Consider the following 14,548-nt stretch of genomic DNA (forward strand, 5'->3'; position numbering starts at 1 on the left):
TTTGTGGGTTCTTTGTTTTCGGGTTTTCGAGGTTTAGTTTTTATCTCCATTTTTCATACTCTTCGTTCTTTTACCATTATAGTAAAATTATCTTTGCCCGTGGTTTTTTATCCTCTTTGGAGGGGTTTTTCCACGTTAAATTTGTGTGTTTAATTTCTCAATTTATTCTGCTATTTTCTTATTCGTTACTTAATCGGGTTAAAATCTTAACAAGTGGTATCAGAGCTAGTTTAATTTTCATAGATTAGCCCGTTCAGAGATGGCAACAACAAGGTTTGAAATTGAGAAGTTTGATGGTGAGACAAATTTCAATCTGTGGCAAGTTCGGATGATGGCAATTCTAGTTCAATTAGGCTTGAAAAAGGTTGTTATCGAAAAAAGCCTGAGAATCTAAATAAAACAGAATGGGAAGAGCTTGATGAAAAGGCTTTATCTGCAATCCAGTTATGCCTCACGAATACGGTATTGCAGGAGGTATTGATGGAAAAGACCTCATCTACCTTGTGGAAAAGGTTAGAAACTCTTTATGCGACTAAGTCTCTGGCTAACCGTTTAGTGTTGAAACAACGTCTACTTACGTTTCGCATGAACGAATATGAGCTTTTTAGAGATCACATCAGTCAATTCATTACTCTTTTAAATGATTTAAAGAATGTTGAGGTTCATATTGACGATGAAGATCAGGTTATGCTATTATTGTGCTCTTTACCCTCTTCATACAAGTTTTTCAGGGAGACCCTGATTTATGGCAAAGACAAACTCTCATTCGAAGATGTGAAGAGTCATTTGTTGAGTAGAGACAAACTCGACAATAAGCTTCATTTTAATAGCAAGACAGATAGGCAAGCTTCCGTTTTGGTAGCATCAAAGAAACGAGATAAAATGTGTCGCTATTGTAAAAAGTTAGGTCACGTCAAAGCAGATTGTTATAAACTGCAAAATAAAAAAGTTGTTGAGAGTAACGAGGAAGATGTAGCTGGTGCTAATTTGGCCGATAAAAATGGGGATGATTTCTTGTTAGTGTCAACAAGTGATAACACCAAGCTCACGTCCGAGTGAATCCTAGATTCAGGATGTTCTTTCCACATGTGTCCCAATAGAGAATGGTTCTCCACATACAGTTCGATTGAAGGTGGAGTTGTGCGTATGGGAAACGATTCATCTAGTAAGGTAATTGGTATTGGTACTGTTAAAATTAAGATGCAGAATGAGACGATTAGGACACTCTCAGATGTCAGGTATGTACCTGATTTACGAAAAAATCTCATCTCCTTAAGTATTTTAGACTTGAAAGGATGCAAAATCAACATCAAGTCGAGCGATATTAAAGTATCTCATGGAGCTCTCGTTTTGTTAAAAGGTAAAAGAACCGGCAGTCTTTATATTTTGGAAGGTGAAATCGGACGTCCCTTGTCTGTTACGAAGTTGAAGTCAACTTTTTTGGAGTGGAGGCAATTTGGTCATAGGAGGGAAAAAGGTATGACTATTTCGTTGAAGAAAGGTTCTCTTTTGAATGCATATTTTGAAAAGTTAAGGCTCTGTGTTCGTGAAAATTAGACCCGGGTTAGTTTTGATTTGACAGCGTACAAGTCGAAGGCTAGAAGTCTTCCAGTTTCTAAGCACAAATTCGACTCAGTTAATTCCCTGCATAGTTTAAGATAAGCTCGTGGCGGGCTTTGACAAAGATGACGTTGTAGAAATATGAGTCAAGGTGGAGATTTGTTAAATATGACTCTTATTTTCAGTCAAATTTAAAAAATAGTCTTTCAGTTAAACTCTGTTTACTTGTTTCAATCAAACACTGATTAGTTTAAATTATTTTATTATTATTTGATCTATAAATTTAGCCAATAAATAAACTCTTTTACAACCTTATAAAAAACACCCATTAGAAATTAAAACTCATAACACATTTAGAGAATTTTGTGTTAAAGTTTTGTGGGTCCTTTGTTTTCGGGTTTTCGGAGTTTAATTTTTATCTCCATTTTTTATACTCTTCGTTCTTTTGCCATTATAGTAAAATTATCTTTGCCCGTGATTTTTTATCCTCTTTGGAGGGATTTTCTTACGTTAAATTTGTGTGTTCAATTTCTCAATTTATTCTGCTATTTTCTTGTTCATTACTTAATCAGGTTAAAATCCTAATAAAAACTTTTATGTCGTAAACTTGAAGGCATTATGAATAAATTCTGGTGATCTAATAATAAGTCTAGTAAGGGCATTCATTGAAGCAACTGGGATGCGTTATGTAAACCAAAATATGTTGGTAGGTTGGGTTTCAAAAACTTGGGTTTGTTTAATAAACCCTTATTAGCAAAACATGTGTGGCGTATTTTAACCCAGCCTAATTGTCTTTTAACCAAAGTTCTTAAGGCCCGTTATTTTCCCAATTCAGACATTTTATCAGCAAAGATAGGCTCATATCCTTCATTTACCTGGAGGAGTATTTGTAGTGCTCGAGATTTTATTGAAAACGGAGTTTTGTGGCAAATTGGTAATAGTTATAGTGTCAATATTTGGAATGAACCTTGGCTGCCTGGATTAGAAAAAAAACAGAGTATCAGTTCATCACATTCTGCCGAATTAGATGACAGTTAATCAGTTGATTAATGAAACAACAAATACCTGGAACAGGGATTTGATTTTTAATACTTGTTGATGAGGAGTAGGTAAGCCGCATTCTTCCCATCCCACTTTCTAGCTAGTCCGGAGGATATATTGGTCTGGAAATATGAGGGTTCTGCAGATTACTCTGTTGGGAGTGGTTATCGGGCCCTTGTTACAAAGTATTTACAGGACAATAATTACACCACGCCTAATTTTGAGGCTCATAAGGATTTCTACAAGTCCTTATGGACTTTACATATTCCAGAAAAAACCAAAATACATCTATGGAGATTGGTTAATAATTTTCTGCTCCATTACAGTAATTAGCTACAAAGGACCTTAAAGGTTGATGTTCTATGCCCTCTTTGCAAGAAAGGACCGGAAGACACGGATCATCTTCTATGGACCTGCGATATCCTTTAGAATATTTGGGCGTCTCTTCAAATCCGATCTGTTTCACTTGATAGTATTATGAATTACAAATCCTTTTTCGTTAATACTTTTTGTGCAGTAGATGACCAAAGCAAACATTTAATTGCTATTTCTATATAAGCTTTGTGGAACAGAAGAAATAAATTGATTAATGAGGGTCTGAAGTTTTCTCTATAGGATCTTTTAGGTTTTTTCCGTGGATATATTAAGGAATTAAATCAGTATCAAGAAAAAGATGGGAGTTGTCTACAGATCGTTATCGGTTATACTATAGAGTCCTCCAGATTTGGGTGTTATTATTAAAATAAATTTTGATGCTACTTTTCAGAGTGATACTAGGACTTCTACATCTGCGATTATTACCAAAGATCACAAAGGAGACTATATAGGAGCAGCAACTTATCTTTTCAATGATGTGGTTGATGCGTTCGTGGCTGAAGCAAGGGCGCCATTGATAAGGGCTTCCGAAAACTGGTGGTGGAAGGTGATTCTATGACAGTCATTAAAAAACTCAAGTCAAAGGAAGAGGATAGATCGATTATCAGACCAACTATTTACCACATCCGTAACTTGGAAAATTACTTTGACGAAATTAGTTACTTTTTTGTTCCCCGACTGGTTAATAGAGTGGCACATACCTAGCGATGGAAGGAAGGAGAAGCAATCGTTCTGGTTCTTGGGTGGATGAGATTCCAGTTTCTGTCCAGCGGCTGATGGAGGAGGATCGGAGAGGTTGGGTACAGAGACAACAAAGTTTGCTATAAAACGCTTTGAATATGGAGAAGGTTCTTTGAATCTCCATGGCTGGTCTCAAAGTTTTGGGTTTCCTCTGGTTCATAGTTTTGATCGTCTCTTCAAAGGATAAAGAAACTACTTGGCTGATGTTTAGTTGGTTTTGCTTTGCTGCTTGGTTTAGGGTGGTTTTTTTTTCTTCTTTCATTTATGGTTTTGTTTTTTCTAGGTGCGAGGTTAATTGTTTTCTGCCCGTTGGTCTGCTACTGATAAGACTTCCTTTAATTTTTAGCTGTTTTTTCTCTGTCACATTGAGCCATGCAATTAATAAATGTCAGCCTTTTTCTTCAAAAAATAAAATCTAATAGTAATGCATATTCAATTAACTAGCATTTAAGAAAAATTATTAGTAAAAAATAGAAATTGTTATTAATAAGTTAGAATTATATAAAAATAATGGACCATTAAAGTAATTGTTCTTCAAAGTGGCAATATGGAATCATATCTAACAACAATGACAGAGGAGAGTGATGAACGACTATTTTAATTGATGATGATAATATAATATAATATTATGATTTTTTTAAAAATTTCCGTAAGTTATTTATATTGTGTGAAGCACTCTTAAAATCGTTTCTTCTTTTTATCTATCTACTATTTATTTGGTGTAAATAAAAAATATTTTGTGACTTTATTTTGAAAATAAAGTCAAATTTTATAAATTATTTTATAATCATTATTATTTAATGTGTTTATTAATTTAGTATAAATATTTTTTTGTATTCATAAACTATTATTATAATTATTGCATGTTACTTTACCTATATATTTTTTCAAATTAATACTATAGTTTATTATAAGGAAAATAATTAAAAACAAAGGCAAATCGAAGGGGCAGGTGCGACCTTGTCCCGCTTTTCAAATGGGCTAATTTCTCTTTTTAATACTTTTAAAAAAATTCATTCAATTTAAAGGTTTTTTTTATAGAATATTTATATTTTGACCTCCCAAGAACTTTGAATTTTATTTCAATCCCTATACGAAAAATGCTGATTCTACTCATGATTAAAAGTACATTATTTAAAAAATAATTAAAATTTAAATGCATAAATTACCCAATATATTAAAAATTAGTATATATTAAAAAAGCATGAGTCATCTACTAATCTAATTTATAATTTAAAAAAATCAATTAATGAATATAACAGTAAATTAAAATTTGACTCGAGAGCATGACTAGTTATTTAAAAAACCTATAATTTAATAAATTTACATTATAATGAATTATATGATGCCATTTACTAATAAATGTAATTAGAAACTATTTTTAATACATTGTTAATTTAATGTTGGTATATATACACTTAAGATATATCACAAACAAAACAAAATTTAATTTTTTGGGTGGCCAGCCATACCAAACGTCATCTAAAACTTTGTTTGATTGCAGTAAGTTTTTGTTTTTATTGTATCCGGTAATCAAGGTATGATATTATATTAAAAGAATAGCCAGGCGCAAATCACAGGCCACTTTGATTCATTGTTTTGAAGGTAGACTTTTTCATTTTTTGGCGGGATGGGTGAAACACTCAAATTTTGATGAGTTTGTAAAGGAAAAATGGAATTTTAATGGTGTTATGTCTTCTACACTTTCAAATTTTACAAGTCAACTTAGAGATTGGAATAAGAAGGTTTATGGACACATTAGGACATGTGAAAAATGATTGGTTTAGAAACTGAAAAATATTTAGAAAGGCCTTGACTATGCCCATTCACATTTTCTTTTTCAGGCAGAATTGGAGGTTCAGAAGGAGTTGGAAAATGTCTTATATCACGAAGAAATGCTTTGGAAACAGAAGGCTTGGTGTGACTAGCTTTTCTTGGGAGACAAGAATACTAAGTTTTTTCATTGACGCACACTCCAAAGAAGAAAACAGAATCATATCACAACTTTAAAAAAGGAGGCAGGAGAATAGACTTTTGATTAGGAAGATCTCTGCCATGAGGCAACTAGTTTTTTTTTCAAAAGTTGTATGGTGAAGATCTGAGCCCAATGAGAGGTCTCCCTCAAAATTTGCTTCCACAGCTAAAGGATGACGAGTTCCAGTTTTTGAGTAATCCGATTTCTAACGAAGAAATAAAAACTGCCATGTTCAATATAAGTCCTTTAAAAGCTCCTGGTAGCGATGGGTTCCATACTCTTTTCTTTTAAAGCCAATAGGATTGTGCTGGGGTTTCAACTTGTGAGTGGATTAAAAGGGTCTTTACGAGAGAGGAAATTGATTCGAATTTAAATAATTCCTTAATTGTACTCATCTCTAAAGTGCAAAATCTTGATAATTTCTCTCAGTTTTGCCTTATCAACTTATGTTCAGTTCTCTATAAGCTGGTTATGAAGATCATCTCTAATCATTTCAAAGTGATTTTCTCAAGAATTATTGGACAAAAATAGACTAGGTTTATTGCGAGAAGTAATACTACAAATAATATCATAATTGTGCAAAAAGTGGTCCACTCCATGAAAATTAAATAGAATAACAAGAATTGGCAGGCTGTTAAAATAGATCTTGAAAAGGCCTATGATCAAGTGCGATAGGATTTCATTGATGCATCCCTTCAAGCTACAAGTATTCCTAACTTTTTTCATAATGTTGTCATGTCTGCTATCACTAAATCTACCGTACAAATTTTGTGGAATGAAACTTCAACACAGAAATTTAGACTAGCTCTAGGTGTTCGGTAGGGGTGTCCACTGTTCCCCTATATTTTCATCTTGTGTATGGAATGGTTGTGGTATAATATTCATTCATCTATTAGCTCTGGATGTTGGAATCTGGTCCGTCTATCTCGCTTCGTTCCTTCCCTATCTCACCTTTTCTTTGAAGATGGTTTGATCAGTTTTGGGCATGTAGAGGAAAGCCAAGCTAGGATGCTTAAAAGGGTATTGGATAACTTCTGTGATTATTTTGGAGTCAGTGACAACTTAAGGGAGAGCTTGTGTTCTATTCTTGGCTTTTATAGAGTACATAATATGGGGAGCTATTTGGGAGTCCCTCTTTTCCATGATAAAGTTACAAATAGTACTTTGCGGTTTGTTGTGGAGAAGGTTCGTAGTAAACTGCAGAGTTGGGATGCTAAGTCTTTATCTTTTATTGGTAGGGAAGCTCTGGCTTAGTCAGTTTTGTTGGCAATCCCTAGTTATTTCATGTAGTTGATGATGAATCCAAAGAGGGCTTTGTGAGGAAATTGAGTGAATGGTTAGACAATTTGTTTGGGGATATTCAAATAGTGGAAAAAAGGTGGCTCTAATTAGTTGGGAAAATATTTGCTAACCGAGGGAACATGGCGGTCTTGGATTCCAAAAATTGCAGGAACATAATACCTCATTCATGATGAAGTTAGGATTCAATCTTATGTCGGATTTTAAGGCTCTTTGGGTTCAGGTTCATCGAGCCAAGTATGAGGTTTCTAGGGGGTTGCCCGAGACAGTATCCTGTGGTAGATGTTCTTCTTGTAGAGAGCCCATGAAAAGGCTTAGCCGCTTAAATGAGAGAACTTGCTTTGGTCAGTAAGGGATGGGAGATCTATCAGTTACTAACATGACCCTTGGGTGCTGAACATTGGTCCTCTTGTTAATTGGATTCTCGGTCACTTCAGTCTAGATTTGGATTGCTTGTTAAATGATATGGTTACAGATGATGCTAATTGGAAACTTGATCTTTTTTAGCTTTGGCTACCAGAGGAACAGGATAGTAGGGGCTCCTCCACCTCACTCAGCAGTAGGGAATGATAGAATTATTTTGGGAGGCACTTTGACAGGGTCCTTTTCTGTTAAGAGTGCATATCGAAATCTTCGGGGGAGTTCTTGAAATCTGAAGGAGGCGATGTGATGAAACCTTGGAAATTGCAAGGACCTCAATGAGTTCATTTATTTCTTTGGCTCGTTTTCAAGAAGTAACTATTAACTAATATGGAGAGAGTCTGAAGGGGTCTTGGGCATAATACGACCTGTGGCGTTTGTAGGCATAATTATGAGGATGTGTTACATGCTATTAGAGATTGTCCAGCAGTGCAGAGTGTTTGGAACTATTTAATTCCTGTTGAAAGGCATGACAACTATTACTATGGGAATTTGCAGGAATGTCTCAATGACAACCTTTAGAATCGTGGGGATAATTATGTGGGGGATGTGGACTGGCAATTGTAACAACTCCTTTTTCAATTGTGTTAGAAATAGTGGTTTTAGAACCACAACTCTGACACGTTAGTCTGTAAGTATTAGTTATTTAATATTTATGAGGTCATTAATGTCTGTATAAAAATTTGGTTATAAAATTTTATCGTTTAGATAGTTAATTAATTAAAAAAGACTAAATTGTAAAATAGATAAAAGTTAGTCGTTGTAGATTTTAAATAGCGAAGGGACCAAAATGGTGATTAAACTATAGTCAAAAAGTCCAAGCGGTGGTGGACATGATTGACCCAATAGCTTTTGGGTTATTTGCTTATTATGTCCTAATTAGTTTAGGGTTAAATTGAAACTAAGCTTGTTTTGTTAATTTTAAAATAATTAAAGGACTAATTGTAAAATTAAACCTTCCTTAAATGGTAATTAGACCTTAGGTAATTATGGTGGACATTAATGGACATGTTTTAGTGAATTATTAAGCTAAAATTTAAAAGGTTAAAATAGTAATTAGTAAATAATAAGTAAAAAATAAAGATGTAAACTATCATATTTTCTTCATCTTGCCAAAACCGAAACCACCATGGTTGTGGGAGAGTAAGCTTCAGTCTAGCTAGGGTTTCCTATTAAGTATGTGTTTGATTCCCGTTTTTAGTAATTTTTATGTTTTTGAGCTCGTATTAGCTTAATCTAGCTAGCCCGAGGACTAATTTGTAAAACTGTCAAATGTTTTAAATTATGCCATTGATGAGTTTGAATTATTTATGAAGTTTTATCAATGATTATTGAGCTTTGTTGTTAGTTATGGCTATTTTGTAAAGTAGCTTTTGATGATTTTAATGTTAAAGGACTAAATTGTTCAAAGTAATAAATTACGAGGATTTGATGTGAAATAAAAAAAATAGGAGCTATAAAGAAGCCCTTGTATATTTGGCCAAGCTTGAATGTGAGTAAAAAATGATTACTTTGCATGTTTTGTGCTTAGGGACTAAATTGCATAAAAGTAAAATACTAAGGATAATTTTGTAAAAATTTCAAAAAGGACTTAAGTTCATAAAATGAGATGATTTAGCTGTTGGATTATTTAATTGAATAAAATTATTATTTTAGATTAATAATGAGCTGAAAATCACGGAAAAGAAAAAAATTTGGAATAGTCTGTGTACATTGTCGTGCTACAATTTAGTCAGGTAAGTTCGTTCGATTTAATTTTAAATAAATTTAAATGTATATTAGATGAATTAAATTATTTGGTTGAATATTACAATGATGTCATGTATATGATGATTGTAAGGCCCAAATTTTGCCCGGCCCGTTACAACACAAAAACAAAATAAAAACAATAAATATAATAAATAAAACAGTCTATTAATTAAAAGTCCTCTTTTACAGTCCAAAACCTAAAATGAATACATGACCCATAGCCCAAAACTAATACACCAAGCCTAATGAACCCTAGCCTAAACCTAGACCCAAATGCCCAAGGCCTAAACGGCCCAAAATTCCTTAGCAAACAAAAACCCTAGGTTTTTTAGATGCGCCTCAGCCAACCCTCGTACAGCCTCCAGTGCCCCTCCGTACGGCCTTCACGCACCACCCCACACCGAGCACCACGTATCACAACGCCAATTGGCCTCCGTACCTGCAAAAAAAATAGACAAAAAAACAGCACAGCAAAACAGCAAGCAAAAGAATAGGAACAATTTTTTTTGTATTTTTCTGTTTTCTTCTTTCGGCTATAAAGTCATTAGGACTTGGATTGTAACCGGGGGGGGGGAGGTTTCTTGTTTCTTTTAATGAATAGAATAGCAAGGGAATATACACGCATATTGTAAAAAAGAAAAGAGCAATCCAAAATCAGTTTCTTTAAGGTGATTCTAGATTCTATTTTTTCATTTATTTGTTTTATTTGATTGCAACTTTAGCATAAAAAAGAGGAGAATACCTGGAACGGCACCGAGGAGAGCCCATATATCTCAAAATTACAATGATTCGGGCTAGGATCAAATGGTGTTGTGTTTTTGTTTCTTCCTCTTTTTAATTTCATTTTGTTTCTTTTTTTAAAAACAAAACCAAATAACATAGGATTTTAACCCCTTTTTAGAAAGGAAAAGACGGAAAGGAATAGGCCTACCTAATCTCCGTGGGTGTGGCTTCTGTGGGTGAGATCTAGATGCCATTTGCGCACCGTCGGCCATTGTATAGGTGGTGGTTCGGCGGCTGTATGCTGAACCAAACCCTAATAGAAAGGGTTAAGGGTTCTGTTGTGTTTAAGAGAAATGGGGGAGGGGGGGCTAAAAGAATGGCTCTATTTCGGAAGAGAAATTAATGGAAATAGGGGTTTAAGGGCTGTGTCAAAAACGGTGCCGTTTCAAGAAGGTAAGACCCGCGCGCTGACCCGCTTAGCAGGTTGGATCCCCACGCCTCTACTTAAATTGGGAAATTTATGAGCGTGGCCCTTCTCCTTCGCGTTGATTCCAAATCTAGCCCTTATTCAAACTCTATTTGTTTTTTAAATGGCACCTAGAATTAAGATATTTCACCAATTCGGCCCGTTCTTAAGCCCTGAGTTTTGGGACCAATTATTTCCCACTTTAGTCCTTTGGCATTTATGCGCATCATGCGTTAGTCCTTAACCCAATTTCAAAATTTATGCATTACCCCCATTCATTTTAAATTTATTTTAATTAGGTTTTTACTTGTGTAAAGGTTTTGAAGTTTGTTTTATCATGTATTTGCAGAACACTTTGTGTAATATCTCATTTAAATGTTTTTGTATATATTTGAGCAACTTGCCATTTTAAAATTTATTTAATATTCTTGTAAGTGTTAATCCATTTTGATAATTTTGCTTTGTTCTTATTTGTTTGTGTAGTTATTTTAAAATTCCTTTCATCGTATTATTTACACATTTTATATAACATTATATTTAAATGTTCTTGTGTATGTATACTTATATCTACTTAGGTTTTAATCATTTTTTATATGTATTAAAGCTTGTAATATCATTTACTTTTCAATTATTTTTATTATTAATCTAAGGTTTTTATATGTTATTTATTTTAGATATTTGTGATTTGTTTTGTGCTGTTACATATATATGTTTTTTTTTTCATTTTAAAACTTGATGTATCATTAAAATCGTTTTATCATTCATTTAAAAAAAATTTCATATGTTTTTATATACATATTTATATTTTATCCTCATATTCGTTCCTTATATATATATATGGTGTATATGTCATTTAAATTATTTTTCTTTTTATATGTAGATGGTCATTTTTAACTAGATACTCCTAAAAAAAACACACTTTGTACATATGAGCATAGGTTTTTATATATATTAAAGTTAACTTTATTTTATATATATATATTATTAACCTTATATTATTTTATACATACGTTTTCTCAAATTTTTTCTTGTATTTCATTATATAGTCCTACGTAATATATCTTCTAAGTAATCATTATATATGTATATATATTTTTAGATACCCATACTTGATCTATATATTATTAAATCAATGCATTTTATACATATAGTTTTTTATATATATGAGCATGTTCTCAAATCTACTATGTAATTCATAATAAAATTAATTTAATCCTATACATACTATCATTTATATGTCATTTTCACATGTGATTGCTTTCAAATTTTATATATATATATATATGCTTTTAATCCATTATGTATATAATATAGTTTTCTAAAATTCTATCATCTTAACTATCTATTCATGCCTATATATTGTTAAATTCTCCTTTATTTTATGTTTTTTAATGTTTTGACACCTTGTAAATTATTTGATTTTAAAATATGTATTTCATAACACGTATTTTAATAATTATGTACATATATTTCTAGTTTGTTTTTTTTTGCAAATTATTTCAAATTCATCTATTCATACGTATTGTGTACTTTGTCTTCATCAAGTCATCATTATTTTAAGATTGCCTTATATCAACTTCTAATTGCTATTTTGCTTTATACCATCTTGCATCGATCCGTTCTATATTGAGCCTTCTTTTGTCGTCGCATATTATTTATTCCTCATTTCGTATCATTACATCAATTATTTTCCATGCATTATTGTAATTAGGTTATACGTTCTAGGTTAGTTACCTAATTATTAGTTTGATAACTGATTGTATCTCATGTGCATATATCCCATATCATTGTTTTTCCACTCAATTTATGAAATATGGCTTTATAAAATCCAATTTTTTATGATTGATTCCGTCTCATTGCAAACGTATTAATGCGTTTTAAGCTAGTTTCACAATTACTAAAAATCCCTTAAACGAAGGCGATATGCGATATTTGGCAATTCGCGGAATCGCGCCCTAACGTGCTAGGTTGCAATTTTCCGTTTGCTTAAAATAATCAAATATCCCTTCAAAATTTCACTCGTGTCTTCTAAAAATCCTTTAAAACGAAGGCAATACTCGGTGTTTGATAATTCGAGAATCATGCCCTATCGTGCTGGTTTGTGACTTCTCGTTTGCTCAAAACAATCGAATATTCCTTTAGGTTTTCACTCGTGTTTATTAAAAACCTTCCAAAACGAAGACAATACTCGGTGTTTGATAATTCGGGAATCGTGCCCTAACGTGTTGGGTTGTGATTTCTCGTTTTTTCAAAACAATCGAAGATTCTTTCGAAATTTCACTCACGTTTTCTAAAAACCCTTTAAAACGAAGGCGATATTCGATGTTTGGCAATTCGGGGAATAGTACCCTATTGTGCTGGGTTGCAATTTCCCGTTTGTTCAAAATAATCGAATAGCTCTTTGAAATTTCACTCGTATTTTCTAAGGTGAGGCAATGTCCGATGTTCGGAAATTCGAGGAATCGTGCCCTACTGTGCTGGGTTTCGGTTTTTCGTTGGACCAAATAGTTGGGCATCCTTTTGTTAATTTCAAATTATAAACTTTCGGACGTCGAAATAAGAAGATTTTTGACAACCAACTCAGGTTATTCAAATGTTATTTAAAAAGAACCACGTTTCAAAAACATTTCAATTTTAGACATAAGGACAATATTTAATTGATTTGGTACCAATTTTGGGCGTAGTGAGGGTACTAACCCTTCCTCATACGTAACCGACTCCCGAGCCCGTTTTCTAAAATTTTCGTAGACCAGAATCGTTATTTTAGTAAATCACAAATGTTTTATTAAAATAACCAAATTCTTAGGTGATCTGATCACACCAAAACAAAAAGATCGGTGGCGACTCCATATTTCTGTTTTTCAAAAGTCGATTCCCCCGTTTTTCATTAAATTTAAAACTTTAAAATTTTAAATTTCAAAAGATGGTTTCGACAATGATTGAATTAAGGGATCGTTATAGCATTGATCATTAATGAAATGTTCCAAGCGGATGAATGTAGGATAAAGTACGATTGACATGCCAATAGGTTATATTGTGCACGGTACCAGGTTGATATGAGTAGTGGAGATGATTTTTGTAGATTCTTTGTTCACTGGATATGCCGAGGTCCTGCATTTGTTGCAGAGTTATGTGGTATATTACAGAAGTATTAGGTGTGCTGAATGGTTTAGCTCATACGAACATCTGGTGTGCTGGATGGTTAATCGTGTACTCGCATCCATTTATCGTTCATCGAACTATATTTAATGATCTTTGATAGTTATTGAAACGTGGAATTGATTGTACTTTTATATTATGGCAATTGTTACATTTTAGCTTGTATCAGCTCTTGTCTATATTATGTAGAACTTAACATTTTAACTTTTTTTTTTTACCATCATGGACTTATCCAATTTATCCAAGATGTGAACATGGTCATACATATGCATACATACCGTATCAAGTTTTAATTTCTTCCATGGCAACCCTAGTATCATTTTCACATATTTGACTAACAAGACATCACATGACTACTCAAAATTTATCTTTCACATTTTAATGTTTATTTTATATAACATTATACCATGGAATTTCACATTATTATTAACATAATTTACATAATTAAACACACAATTGAATTATTAATTTCACAATTTCCTAAGCTTACTAACTTGGGAAAAGTAAGTGTATCCATGGTAGTTCCCTTAATGGATTCTCTACAATACCGAATCAAGCTTCCATGTACTTTAATCCATCATCAATCAAGCTTGGAAATTCATAAATCACCATTTCCTTATTTTCGTACAACAAAATATATTAAAAATTAATATAAATTATTTCCAAACTCTCTTGTAAGATTTCACAACAAATATCAAGCTAGTGGGGTATAGGAAGTCATTTCTTACTTAATTGAAGCTTTCTCACTCTAGCTTTAACTTCTCTCACTAAAACTCCATAAACCCTAAGCTGAAATTTTTGAAAATGATGAAAGAAATGAGCTTAGGAGGTTATTTCTATGGAGATTTTAATATCATCTCAAAGTGGGAGGTGAAACTTTTGAGAGAATGGAGAAAAAGGGATAAAAATAAGAAAGAAGATGGTAAGCCATGGAGGTCCTGCTGGCTGGAGAAGAAGAGAATAAGGGCTGATGGGGTTTCTTTTCCCAATTACAAAGGCCTACAAATGGGCCAAGGCCCAAGCCTAACTTTTCCATGTCT

The 14,548-nt window shown here is 32.9% G+C and overlaps 2 long non-coding RNA genes across 2 annotated transcripts; both read right to left on the bottom strand.

The window, feature by feature from the left end:
• Positions 1-2,444: 2,444 nt before the first annotated feature.
• LOC107932054 (uncharacterized) lies at positions 2,445-4,068 on the bottom strand. The gene is made up of 3 exons (XR_001693330.2): positions 3,678-4,068; positions 2,626-3,529; positions 2,445-2,536 (listed from the first exon to the last, which is right to left on the bottom strand). It is a non-coding gene; the product is annotated as an uncharacterized lncRNA (long non-coding RNA).
• A 5,238-nt stretch (positions 4,069-9,306) lies between these two features.
• Positions 9,307-10,709, bottom strand: LOC107932038 (uncharacterized). Its single transcript, XR_001693327.2, has 2 exons — positions 10,092-10,709; positions 9,307-9,599 (listed from the first exon to the last, which is right to left on the bottom strand). It is a non-coding gene; the product is annotated as an uncharacterized lncRNA (long non-coding RNA).
• Positions 10,710-14,548: the final 3,839 nt, after the last annotated feature.

The sequence above is a fragment of the Gossypium hirsutum genome, chromosome A12 (genome assembly GCF_007990345.1).
Source record: "Gossypium hirsutum isolate 1008001.06 chromosome A12, Gossypium_hirsutum_v2.1, whole genome shotgun sequence".
NCBI classification, from domain to species: domain Eukaryota; kingdom Viridiplantae; phylum Streptophyta; class Magnoliopsida; order Malvales; family Malvaceae; genus Gossypium; species Gossypium hirsutum.